Source organism: Punica granatum, chromosome 3, assembly GCF_007655135.1.
Source record: "Punica granatum isolate Tunisia-2019 chromosome 3, ASM765513v2, whole genome shotgun sequence".
Classification (NCBI taxonomy): domain Eukaryota; kingdom Viridiplantae; phylum Streptophyta; class Magnoliopsida; order Myrtales; family Lythraceae; genus Punica; species Punica granatum.
The window spans coordinates 27,862,830-27,877,876 of record NC_045129.1 but is presented as its reverse complement, the minus strand read 5'-3'; positions in this window follow the sequence as shown (position 1 = coordinate 27,877,876).

The window sequence follows — 15,047 nt, the reverse complement described above, 5'->3', positions numbered from 1 at the left end:
ATCACAAACAGAACTTCTTGTACCGTTTTAATCCCTAATAAACAGAAATGATTTCTGTGGAATCATAACATTATCTATATCCACACTTTATTTCCTTGGAGTTTTAGTTTAATTGGTGAGAGCACCGTCCTGTGACGCGTAATCAAAATCAAAATTACATTAATTTATTTCTCTGTTTGAATGCGATAGGGATAAAAATAGCGGATTCCATTTGCAATGGGCAACTTCATCCTTTTTTTTTTCTTTCTCTTTTGGCCACTCCTTATGTACTATTCTTTTCTTATAAAAAAATGTTCTTTTCATTTCACATTTCTCGTAAATAATTGCAGACATTTCTTGAAAACCTATAATAGAGGAATAAATGGTCAGTTTGGAAACAATCATTAATGTCAACCTCTTCTTTTCCAGTTGCAAGGAATGTCCATTGATCTAATACAAAAGGCCAAAAATTTTAATAACTAATAAATGAGTATGTTTATTTTCGCACAAGAATTGCATATGTAACCTCATGATAAATAGGTCAGGGTGTGTGTTACCGTACTACATTATCTTTCTTTGTCAACCTCTTTCACATATGAATCTATTTGATTTAGCAGAGAACTTATATCAGTATTTCAATTTTAATTTAAACCCATTAGCCTTTCCTATCCCCTTATAGGCCCATGAGTCTCATCTGGAATCGAAAAAAATTATCAAATAATAAACTAGTACATATGCATATAATACTGTTAACATGTACGTAAACTAAGGTGGTATTTGATATTTAAGTGCTTAAATTAAACATTGAATGAGCTAAGGAAAGAAATGTATAGAGAGAAAGGAGGAATGATAATGATAAAAAAGTGTTTTTGTAAGGAAAAACTAATCAATAAGTGAAAGATGACTTATTTCATTACGTCAAATTTTTTCTCCTTACTCATTTAGTGGTTTTTGACTAATAATTAAGTAAATGAGACCATTATCTTTCATCATTCTCTCTCTTACATTCATTTTCCCATATAACTAATTTGTAACTAAATTATAAGCACTTATTTAGGTAAGTTATAATCAAACACAATCTAAGTGTTCCTTTCAACCAAGAAAGAAAACCAAAAGAAAAGAAATGTTGCTTGGTGCAATAGTACTAGTTCTTGATCTAGAGACAAGAGCTTTGATTCTTGTCGATGGAATTTCACGAATCTGTATATCTTTCGTTTCCCTCTCCCCTATTGGGTTGATACAGGAGCCTCCTTTATAACTCAAAAAGAAAAAGAAAACGGAAAATTGCTGTTGCATTTTTGTATCAATGCAGGAGATAAACATTAAATGCTACCTCCAAATATTAGCGCAATGGTGAAAAACATGGGTATGGAGTGCTCGAAAGGAACTGCCATACGGTTGTGGCTTTAACACCGTATTGATATACCTGATGGCTGAGTAAAATCATTCAAATATATCCACAAATATACTTGTTTAGATCCTTACATAGTGTTTGGTGATGAAGTGGAGTTAAACTCCACTCCGCTTCAAATATTTAAGTGAGATTATAATAATGACTAGAAAAAGTACGTGTGAAAATTTATCATTAAATTGAGGAAGAAGATTAAAAAGTAATGATTGTGTTGTTAAAATATTAAAAAAGTAATGAATACTTGAGAATATTTAGTTTTAAAAATTTGAATTGAATGATAGTTAAGAAAAAATTTGTGAAAATTTATTTTTATATTGAAGAATAAGATAAAAAAAATAATGATTGTATTGTTGAATTGAAGAAAAAATAAAATAGACTAGAGTGGAATTAAGTGGAGTATATTCTACTCCACAACCAAACATTTTAGACTTGTTAGGATCCTACAGTGGTGTTCGTCATCTACTTTATATTAATGCATTGAATACCAATAGTTATCTTTCTAATTCCATATCGATTAAAGTTTCGAATGTTATTCTCGTATATGGACCACATTACCAGTTTAAGTACTGTCACTTTGGTCAGCATTTTTTTTTGGGTGCGCAAGATCATAATCTTCGTGCATTATTCGAGTACAGCAGGAGGACGTGATTAGTTGTTCCGAATTCGGGGTCTCCCTGCCTTTCCGTCTTTGCCCCCTTCCCTGTCTTTCATTTGGTAGACGTCTCAATCATTTGGACCTTAATTTAACGATGATGTAGCAACCATCATTGGTCCATTTGGAAAGGACACTATTTACCGACCGATCCTCGATGACAACAGCTCGATCCATGGGCTACTTTACATGTGGGTCAAAAAAACTGGGAACTTGATCATGTGGATCATTCGTGCACTGTGAAATGCTTATCAAATTGTTTCTTGGATAGGATTTGGAGATGGACGGAGGGCGGGGAGACGGAGCATGCTCCGTTCATTGATATTTGTGACGATATGCATTTCTGTATAGCAAAGGGTGCTCTACTTTAGAGAAATATGATTAACGAGTACAACAAGTATATATATATATTTTTCTTTAAAATAATGGGCATTCTTTGTTTATTTTAGCTGAGACTGATCCCGACAATAAGTATGCTATTTGATATTAAAAGGAAACTATGGAAATATCTTCTGATTAGCACCAAACGAAAGAAGTTATTATAGAACTGTAGCCTGACAACATATTAAAAGCCACATAGTGCTTATAAGAATGTATTTGATGGATAATTTGTCCTGTGAATGTCGGCATGCACCATATCCACAAAAAAACAGTTTTTTTGTTTAATTAGGTTTAATAGAAAATTGATAATTTTATGCATGTCTCTGCGCATTCATTTTCTTCTACTTGATAGGTCAAATAGTGATCTTATCTTCCCATATATAGCTAAACTTTCTAGGAAGGAAAGAAAACAAGTTTAGTATAACAACACTCGATCTCGACCTAAAGTTAAAATGTTACGGCTTGAATCTAAATTTTGAATTCCTTTCGTAACCGAGAAACGTGTAATAATATAATCTAGGAAGGGAACTTGCTTGGCTGTTAAAAATAACTGAGAAATACTTAACACACAATTGATCAATGATCAAACTTGACATGATTGATTGCCTTTCCGAATTATATGAGGAAATCATAATTAGCGTATGATAATTAGTACAGACCTTGCAATCTACCCGAGTATCGAAGTTACTAATATCTTCAGTCATTCAAATTAGGATGATCTATCCATAGTATGGGTGACTGGTCCAAGAATCGACAGGGAATAAATGATGATGAGAAGCGAACACGCAGAATAACCCTAATAATGATGGACATAACAAATGAAACACGGGGGGAGGTTGGGGAAATAAATTGATGGAATGTCTATGGGGGAACATATGGCGGTGTCCTCGTGCGCGTGGCTTCATTAGCCCTTGCAAACTCATATAAGGCCATTGGCATAATAATATGGCTATTAACTTAATTTCGTAACGCGCCATCATGGGAAAATAAAATCAATTATCGGTCACGGTTATTTTATTGTGAAATTAACTTCGCGTTCACTTGTCATAGAGTATCTCATATATAAGATTGCGTAGATGGAGGGTATTCACTATCCAACTTACCACGAATGATGTGTATATGTGCCGAGGAGATTCGAGCGGGCATAAGCTGTGGCTGTGATGGGATCCATATATTCTATACGTAGAGAAGGATGATTTTATTCAGGTGGGAATAAATTTGAGGGACAAAATCCCCAGACTCATGTGTCCGGATAAGATTCATGTCCATCAATATTATCTATACACTCACAAGTTGCACTTAGGACCAAATGTATTTAAGCCGTGGTTGAGACGGGAGTAAATACATGCAAACAAAACATATATTTATATATTTATATATATATATACACCCATATATGCGTGTATATTGTGAGGGCCAATGGGTCATGTTGTGTGTCGGGTGAACCACGGACATGAGAGGGAGAGCTGGACCAGCCTATGAGTAAGACTGAGTGAGTGAGACCCCCCCTTGCACCTATCCGTTCTTCTTTCAGTTTCAGCGGTGAGTTAGATAATTGACCATACAACAAAATATTCAAAAAAAAAAAACTGTCTAATACAGCGGCAGATATTTTTACTAATAATTAACATGTTTGGAATTTGATCCTTATCGGTGAGGCTTTTCATATCTTTTTACTTCTGTATGGATTTTATCAAATATGATCGATGAGATATGTTTGGCATATGATTGGACCGAATTTAGCGGTACCGAGAACATTCATTCATAGGGCACACTTCTCTATAATTTTCCGTTTAACAAGTGACCAGAAAACAAAAATGGAAAACTTGAGTGCCGCAAGTTATAAGCAGAGAGGATTGAGGCCCAAGCCTTGCATCGTATGAGCTACGATACACAAGCTAACGGCTAAAGTTTGCCACCTTCCATCAATCCTGGCACGGATTCCTCTTGTCAGTTGTCCCCTGCATGTTCTGTAATTGCTCCTTTTCTTTTCCAATTACAAATGATGTCCATAAATCTGAGAAGGAGATAGGAGAAGGGAAAGTAAAGGGGCGTGAAAATCATACTCAGGCCCTCGTGATATCAAGCCGAGAGCAGTACCGCTGCACCCACCTCATTTTTTTTTTTTATAACAGCTCCCTCTTTGATATCAATTATTCCTTACCCATGTTTCTGGCCCTATGCTAATTTACAACTGCTTTCCCTGGCAATTTCCTGTCCATTGTATCATTCTATGGAGCATTCTGCACTTTCCATAATACTGTTGTTGGGACACGGAACTGGGTATGTGGCGCACTGGCCTACATCGCTAACGGACGGCCATGACCCGAAGAACCAGGCCCGCTTTTGTTCGGTTGTCCAGGCAAGGATCATGGGACCACTGATCTGCCCAGCAGGACCAGCTGTACCCCTGCATTGTTGATCTAGAATTACAGTCGAAAGTGATGGAATAAATGGTAGAGAATAAAAGTAAATGGTAGGCGACTTAAACAGCGCATGAGGTCTGAGGAAATGCGATTCCCAAGACCGAACTTACCGCTCTTCTTGATGTATGCAGTAACAGATTAATTAAACGACATTGGCTTCTCAAAGCCAAGTCGCTCCAACTAGATAAGAGCATTGGCCTTTGAAAGGGTACCCAGCCCGAATTCTCGGTATAGGACTAAAATGATCAATATTCTCTGATGATTTGTAGAAAGGAGGACAATTAACGATCTTAGGAGGTATACTTCAAAATGCTGTGACACTCGCCCGAAGCAGATATCGTTTGATGTTGCTCGATATTGCAACCCCAGTACATTGCAAGTGGTCAGAATTTCTATGAGAATATATATAGCATAGCCTGTGAAAGAAAGCTTCGATACATTTAGGCAACCAGGGCTGGTCTGAGCTCGGGAAGACGAGTCGACCAACATCAACCCAGCTGATCTCCCTAGGCCCTTGTCCAGCCTCACCCCTTCATGTATATTTTAGAGACCAGCTGATCCAATATTTCTAGTATGTCAAGATGAGGACCTTTTTGTTCCGTTGGGCTTTGGTGGGCTGATACTTGTTTCTTGTGTTATTTAGTGGGCTAAAATTATTACTACGATTGTTTCCGCACTGCAAAGTCATGTGCAGTTCATATTTTCTCTTGCCCCGATTCTATTTTCGGTTAATTAATGAGACAATCAAGAAATGTATCGGCGGATGCGCATGGATTTCGTATTCCGATAACCTTTCCTCATGATTTGGGCCAATATGATCTTAAGTCAATTTTTTATTGCTTTTGTATGCTTGAAGCTTATTCGACCTTGGATGTACCGTTAACTTCACAGCAATATTGTTTCATCTCTCTATTCTGTATTTACATTTTGTGCAATTATTTCTTTTAATTGCGTACTGAAATTTCCTCAGGAATTTTTTCCAATAGAAAGATTTCAACAAATTTTAAATGGACAACTCTGTTGATAATTACTGGCAGAAAATTCCATCATAATTAAAAGTTAAGCCTCTCCAATTAAAAATAAATAAATAAAACTCTAACATGACCTTTTCGGAGAAGCCTAAATTCTTGGAAAAATTATTTAACCTTTTTTTTTTTTACAGAAGCTCAATTTTATATCCCCGATGTTTAACAAGTGCCTAGCATTTTGTCTATAATATAAGTTGTTATCCATTATCTCCACAGGACATTACTGTTCCTTTATATCATTTTGCAAACGCCCTCGCAACAAAATGACCAAGCTCCCGATTAGATTTCTTAATTTTTATACAATTAATTCTCATTGATTTAATTAATAAATATTAACTGAAAATGAAATAGACGAATGTCCATGAAATGCACGAACTACATGACTAGTTCCATTTTATGACAAATACTCTCTAAAAAGCACCTTTACAGCTCCTTGAACTTGAGATTCCCAATTTTAGTTTTTAAAACCATTGACATTTTTTTCCCAAATAATTTATTTAGATAATTCATTCATACTAATTCTCCACTTCATTTTTTAACAATTCATTACGATATTTAAATTGAGTATAAACTAATAGATGGAATACTCCTAAATTCATGTCCGAGCTGATAAATCTATGACACGAGATATTTTATTATTTCAACGATAAAAAAATGTAGTTCAATAAAGAATTTTCTTTATTGGGTGAATGTGTCTATATGATAATTTTTTTCATGTAGTTATTTTACTATTGTAGGAATGTCCGCAATGGTGTAATGATAAGAATATATCCACAACGTGCAAAACTTGTGATTTTTCTTACAAGCATAATCATATACATCAAAAAGATAGAATTATAAAAAATATTGGTACGTATTAATTTAAGCTCCTTAACCTACAATATTACACATATATATAGCTAAAAAAATACAATATTTTTTACTGTTTTTCGGTGAATTTTGTAATCATTTTCATGTATACCTTACATTCTGCCCCTAAGTTTGGCCTCAGTTTTTCTTTTTCTTTTTCTTTTTTTTATTATGGAGGAGTTCTTGGGTTTGGCCCATTTCACATATATCTCAAAGGGATTTTAGTCCACCAGAAATTACTACTTTGAGGCATAATATAATAAATATATATAATAAAATTGACCCCACTTTGCATTAAATAGAGTCATAGTTAGTAGGATTAAAATGATCAATTTATAATTATATAACAATGAAATATTTAATTGGATATTATTATATAATTACTTATATTAAAAAATAATTAATTGATCATATATAGGACTAATACATAAAGTATTCACATTAAAATAAATTAAAATATATGAAATCGAGTATAAAAATATATAAATCAAACATGTAATCAGTGTTATCACATCCGGATCGGACCTTGAACCGGTCAAGGCATGGATTCATGGGTTCTCGGGTTCAATCGGGGTTCAATAGGTTGGACCGCATGTTTAAGAAAATATTGAATAAATATATATATTATTAGGAAAAAATATGATAACTAACAAAAATATAATATCATTGAAAAATGCATAAGAATAGTTTAGACAAAAGAGTACAAAAATATCTTTTCAGCATTAGAAATGTTTAATTTGGGCACAAACAAAATCAAAAAGGCTTGGTTGCCTTAGAGGTTAGCGTGTTACCCATAAAATAAGGGGACTCTTGAAGGTTTAAGGTTCAAATTACGCCTCACACATCAATTTTTCTAATTTACAATTGAGAATTGAGAACCCATTGAACCAGCCGGTTTTAGATAAATATCGCTTGGTTTACCCGGCTCATGGGTTTTAACTACGCAATTTGGATCTTTGACTAGACCGCTTATTATTCAAAGATTATTGTGTAAAATTTTAAACCATTTTTTGATATTTTTGTGATTCTTAAGAAGCGTTTTTATTTTGAAACATATATATATATAAATAATTAGTTTTTCATAAAGATTTTCAAAAAAACACTAATTCTACGAATTTATGGTCATATAACTAAAATTGAGTCCTAATTAATAAATAATCTATCATTAAGTGAACAATTTAAAAAAATTAAGAGAGTTGATTTAATCATGTGAATTTCATTTATTTAATTGGATGTTAACCTAATTTCTATTGTAAAATTAAAATTGTTATTATTATTTATGAATATAAAAATGAAACAACGATGTCACAAAATTGCATATTTAGAAGGGTTATACTGTGTTTGGTTTCAAAGTAGGATTTTAAAATCAGATTTTGATTTTGAAAAAGAATGGTATAAATGAGGCTCACCCTTTGATTTTGTATAAGTTATTTTGTTTTGTTGTGGAAAAAGAATAGTATAAATGGGATCCACCCTTTGATTTTGTATAAGTTATTTTGTTTTATTGTAAGTAGAATTAAGTTAAACTATGATTTTAAAATCTCATTATGAAACCAAATAAGCCATTAATTCCTCGAAAAATCACGAACTTTACGCTTGGTATCATTTCTAGCGCGAACTTTTCAAAATCGCATAGAAAAACACCAACTCTCATTTTGGTATCACATTTAGCATGAACTTTGCAAGCATCAATTTTCTAATTCACAATTAAGAATTGAGAACCCATTGAACCGGCCGGTTTTAGATAAAACACGCTCAGTTTATCTAGCTCATGGGTTTAACTATGCAATTTGGGTCTTTGACTCGACATATTAGTTTTCAAAGATTATTGTATGAAATTTTAAACTATTTTTTATATTTTATGACTCTTAAGTAGCGTTTTATTTTAAATATATATATAAATAATTAGTTTTTCATAAAGATTTCCAAAACAATCAATAATTCAACCAATTTATGGTCATATAACTAAAATTGAGTCATATATTAATTAATGATCTCTCATTAGTGAATAAAATTTTTTAAAAAATAATAGAGTTGATTTAATCATTTGAATTTCATTTATTTAATTGGATGTTAACCTAATTTTCACTGTTATCAGAACGGTATCGAACCGGCTGGTTCGACCGGTTCAATCGGGAATCGAAATCTTGACCAGTCCGGTTCTATAATTGGACACTATATGCATAGTTGAACCCATGGACCCATATAATCGGCCAATTTTTAGGCAAATTTACACTGAATCGGCCAGTTCAGCCAATTCTTTCTATTTTTTTAATAAAATAAGTGAAAATAAGCTAGACTTGAGGGAGGATTGTACTGCCGACCAATGACACCCCAATGAGGGGAATGCTTGACTTGCTAACCACTCCACTATCACTTCCTTTGTGTCATAAATGTAGTTTTATATTCATTTCTTTGGAAATTAAATTTATTTTACATTAACCGTCTCTTAATATATTAATTTCCTATCATAAACACTTGTTAAATTATTTTAGCACATTTATTTATAATTCAATTAAACCTCCAATTTGACCCCAAAAAGCCTAAACCCAAGCCTCCATCGGTTCAATGTCCAGTCCGATTCTGATAACACAGCTAATTTTTATTGTAAAATTAAAATTGTTACTATTATTTATGAACTTATTATAATATAAAAATTAAACAAGGATGTCGCAAAATTTACATATTTAAAAGGGTTAATTACTCGAAAAAGCACGAACTTTACGATTTGTATCATTTCTAGCACAAACTTTTCAAAATCGCACATAAAAGCACAAGCTCTCATTTTGGTATCACATTTAACACAATATTTTCACACATCAATTTTTCTAATTTACAATTAAGAATTGAAAATCAATTGAACAGGTCGGGATTAGATAAAATCCGCTCTGTTTATTCGGCTCAAGGGTTTAACTATGTAATCTGGGTCTTTGGCTGGATAGGTTATTTTTCAAAGATTATTGTGTGAAATTTTAAACTATTTCTTGATATTTTTATGATTCTTAAGAAGCGTTTTATTTTTAAAAGTATTTATAAAAATAATTAGTTTTTATAAAGATTTCAAAAAAATCAATAATTCAACGAATTTATGATCATATAAATAAAATTGAGTCCTATATTAATAAATGATCTCTCATTTGTGAACAAAAATAAAAAAAATTAAGCGAGTTGATTTAATCGTGTGAATTTCATTTATTTAATTGAATGTTAACCTAATTTCTATTGTAAAATTAAAATTGTTATTATTATTTATGAACTTACTATAATATAAAAATCAAACAAGGATGTCACAAAATTTACATATTTAAAAGGGTTAATTACTTAAAAAAGCATGAACTTTACACTTTGTATCATTTCTAGCATAAACTTCTGAAAATCGCATAGAAAAACACAAATTATCATTTTGGTATCACATTTAGCACCACGTTATATTTTCTTTCATTTTTAACTGTTTCGCTGACATGGCACTTAGCAGTGCCACGTGGGATATGAAAACAAATCAAGTGGGGCCCTCTTCAGCCTTCACAGTCTCCCCTCCTTTCTCCCTCTCTCTCTCTCTCTCCTCCTACTTCCTTCTTGTCTCAGGCCGGGGCACAAACTAGCAGGGCTTTCAGCTTCTTCGTTTTATCAAGCCTCCTCTGCATACAAATGCACATTCTCCTTTGTAGTATAAGTCTATCATTCACAACTAACGGCCGAATCTACATGGAAGAATAAATTTTGGGTCAAGAATTCTGATTACAGAGAGCATGGGGCTGTCTGTGTGGGTGTGGGTGACCTCTAGCTTGAAAGAGAGTGAGTTGATGAATTGCTTTCGCAAAAACCTCCCTAAGGTCCGGACGCTGAGACACGACGGAACGTGCTGAGGTGTCGAGAACATTCGGTGCCCGTACTTGCTCAAGGGCCCTAGCCTACTGTTCCCAACATGAAGGGTAAGATAATAGAGCAATGTAAGCCCGTAAATCTGAGCTCGAATATTGCTCGCCTTCAACATTCTCATTAAGTGAGGCACACCATTGAATTCAATTATCGCCTTTGAGGGCTCCAAGTGATTAATTCTCGGGGCAGACAAAATTCCCAAGGGCGACTGCTGCTTCGATCGTCGCATCATGTCTCTGTTCGAGCTGTGTAAGATATGAAGCATGTTTGGAAATTTCAATGTATCATCAGAGTGAAACTTACTGGTCCTTTGTTTCAAGTATGATATGAAGGTTTTGTGATGGAGGATGAAATAATGGAAAGCTCTGGAAAGCAATGGAGGAGCAATTGCGGGAGGAAGGAAGACGAAGCCCCGCTGGTCCGTGCCCCGAGACAAGGAGGAAGGAGAAGAGAGAGAGAGAGAGAGGACGGGAGACAGTGAAGACTAAAGGGGGTCCCACTTAGATTTGTTTTCATCTGCAACATGCCACCATTAAGTGCCACGCGAAAATCATTAGAAATGATGAAAAATGTAACTCCGTGCTAAATATAATACAAAAACGATAATTGCTGCTTTTCTATGCGATTTAGAAAAGTTCTTGCTAGAAATGACATAAGGGGCAAAATTGGTGATTTTGTGGTAATTAACCTAATTTAAAAAATTGGTAATTAAGTAGATATATATATATCATAACGATGTATCTACAACAAATTTCGATAATATATTTACTTCTAAATAAATATATAATATAAAACTCTTATCTTTGAATCCGAAGAAAGGCTTGAGGCAAGATGTCCATACTCATTAGAATTCAATCTTTCTTATACTTGAAAGTGCATTATATTATCGTCATACATTTTGCTACCTAGAGTTAAGTGATTCCAATTACACATATTGTCCTACTAAATTGGAGTGGGAGATGATTGAGTTGATAAAGAAGTTTTTGAGAGTTTTCTTTGAGATTACGATATTATTTTCTGGAAGAAAGTATCAGACCGCAAATCTATACTTTTCTTCAACTTTCAAAGCATATGTGATGCTGAAGGAGTATAGTGATGGGACATATGAAGATCTGAGAGTAATATCGTTGAGGATGCTTATGAAATTTGAAAAGTACTGGTCTGAATTTTCAGTGATTTTAACGATAGCGGTGATATTGGACCTTAGGTATAAAATTCAGTTTGTGGATTGGAGTTACAAAAAGTTGTATGGTAGTCAATTTTTCGAAATTTTAAACTGTTCGAGGCAAATTATTCTCACTGTATGAAAAATATACAACACATGAGAAGGTGAATCGAACATCTGCATCAAAAGAAAAGGTGGTGTCAAATCTTGATCAAGAGTTTGAATTCGAAAATATGTTGGAGGTAAAATTTTTAATAATGTTATGTATTACTTTGTCAATATTTGTATTTGTCCCCTATATATTTTCTTTTTCTTGTTGTCAATTGCACTCAAAATATGTTTGTTATTGGTCTCTTCTTGTTATTTTAATTTTTTATCAGGAGTTCGATGATAATGAGTATTCAGCTTCTTCGAAAAAGTTTGAGCTGGAAAAGTACTTAGTTGAGACAAGAAGCGATTGAAAAATGGACTTGGACATTCTTGGGTATTGGAAGATTAACTCCCAACGATATCCGACAGTTGCAAAAATGACTCATGATATTTTGAGCATTCTTGAATCCATGGTTGCATCCAAGACAGCATTCAACTTTGGAGGTCGTATTCTCGATCGATATCGAAGTTCTTTGAAATCCGACCTTGTGGAAGCACTATTGTGCTCTCGAGATTGGCTTTATGGATTAGCCGGTAAGTTTGCTTTTCAAATATGATTTCTAAAGTTCTTTTGTTGTTATTTGAATGTAGATGGTTGTGGGATTTCCGTGGATCAACTCACAGAGGATGTGATGAACTTAAATATTAACGAAGAGCCATCAACCTAAGAGTCCAATACCGTGATTAACTAAGGGAGAGATTAAGTCTTGGGAATATCAACAGGTCCATGGAACGGAATATCTCTTAGTAAGAGTTATAGCCCTAGATTGTTACCTTGAATTCTCCTTCCCTTTGTTAATATCTTCTATTGAAATTTTTAGGCCTGGGAAGCAGTAGCAAAGGTGGTGAAAGAGGAGGAAGCATTGAAGCAAAAGCAGTGCGAAGACCTATCAAATCTAGTACTTGATTTGTTACTGGGATATGTGACCTTCTTTGCCCATTTGCAGTCTCTTTCCTTCGTGTCATTTTGAATGTATGTTAATGGCTTTGTAGATTTGTTTGACGACAAGAAATTATCTGCCCAGTTTAGTCCTTTTTTTTACAATTTTGCAATTTCTTTTCTTTGTGGGCATTGTGTTTCTTGGTTTGTGCACTGCCCCGTTAGTCATTGGTATGCTCGTGGCTCTTTGTCTCAGAGCAGCTGACATCTTTGGTTGTAGATCAATATTGATTCCTGGACTTGTATCTTCTCCTGATGTAGTTTTTGTATGAATTTTGCCTTACCTATAATGCAATTGTACAGTTACTGATGCTAATTGTTACGTTATCACTGCACTGTTTCACTATTAAGCCTCCCCTCTGCAATACCCATCTACCATTTTCTGCTACAAGCTTGATTTTTTTCAGCATTTAGAAGGAGGAAGAGGAGAACAATAAAAGGGGAAGATCTATTTAATGGTTGTTTGATAGGCAATGGACTACTGGGGTGAGTGGAAAGAGAGAAACAGACAGTAAAAACAGTATCTTTCTCCTTGTTTTGTGTGGATGATTTCAGTTAAGGATGGCACAAAGATATTTCTTCCATGGATGAATCTGAGGAATGCGTCCCCTGTTATACGTATGTTTAAGCAAGTTATGTTAATGTGTCTAAGTAACTAGGTTGACACTGATAAATAGATCGTGTTCAAAATTTAATCCGTGTAATAATCGTGTCGCGTATGGATACATGTACTTATTATGACACGTTTCGATAAACATGTTTAAACATGTCGTGTCCGGATTGATACGGATATAAACAGGTCATGTTTGTATTTCTTAAACCTGATTCGTTTAATAATCGTGTGATGTGCGGGTTATGACTTCGATGACACAAACTCATTTAGACACGACACGTATAAATACGGCACGACACGAATTGCCACCCCTAATGGGCACAATTACGTCAAGCTCATCGAATCCACTCGTCAATCATCAAAAGACCTATCTCATAATACTAAGGTGGAGATTTATACCTAATCTCAATAAGTTCTCAAGATGAGCTAGCTCGGAAGATCCCTTGACTACCGTGGACCGAAGCGGCCTTCAAGTCGGGACTCAACCTAAACCTAGGTAAGCCTCCACATCATCTTCGAGTCAAACCATGTACTTCTTTGTTGGATAGCAAGGAAAAAAGAACAAGAAAGAAATGAAAGAAGCCAAGGCAAGGAGTCCCAAACTTTCTATATTCAAGAGATGAGTTCAAGAAACTAATTTATTGACAGTTCAAAGTGTAGGCACCCACAAGCAAGTAGACGCGTAAGGGACTCACCAAATCTAGCATAAAGCATCACAATCATATAAATTGCAAGAAAGAACAACCTAAGAGAGTTTAAATGCCAAGGAGACGCTCGTTACCTATGTAGATGATCCACAGAAGTCTAATAAGCTACATATCAATTCTGTCCAGCACTCAAAACATGTTGTAAATTGACTTAAAAGAGATCCAAATCACATGAAACGCGAGGGAAAGTAACCTTATGGTGTCCAGAACAAGGGTCACTCATCTTATGGCATAAGAGTGACCTAAACGAGCCCCTATGAACCAAAACCAAGACAGACCAGCACGAGAAGAAAAATGTCATAGATCGACCTCAAGGAACCAAAAATCATGCCAAACGCGCTTGAATCGATCAAATGGCTAAGACACAACTTGGTCCACATTGCAACCATAACATCTAGACCTCAAAATCCTGTCGACGCACTTCAAATTTATCAAGGATCGTGGCATGGCTGGACCCATGACTCAAACACCACTTCTAGTCATGAAAATCAATCAAATATTTCATAAATTATTCATGGAATCACCCTACGGCTTAGCTGAACGTTTCAACACCACAAAAATTCAACGAAACAAAGAAAAACTCATATGAATCATCGAGATAATTATTTAAAAGCTCAGCCAGAGAAGAGATGCTGTTGGAGAGAGGGTTGCGGGTGAGATGACGAAGACCTGGGCTGGTTGCTGGAAATGGAAATAAAAGAGAACATAATAGGAAAAGTCAAAGGCAAGCCAATGCGGTGAAAATGGAACCGAGGACTTAGCTTGGATCGGAGCTAGGCTATCGGGTTCTGAGAACCGCCCGAGTGAGATCAAGAGGGGAAGGTATGAATGCTAGTGTTGATTTCTGCCGTGTTTCCGAGAGAGCCA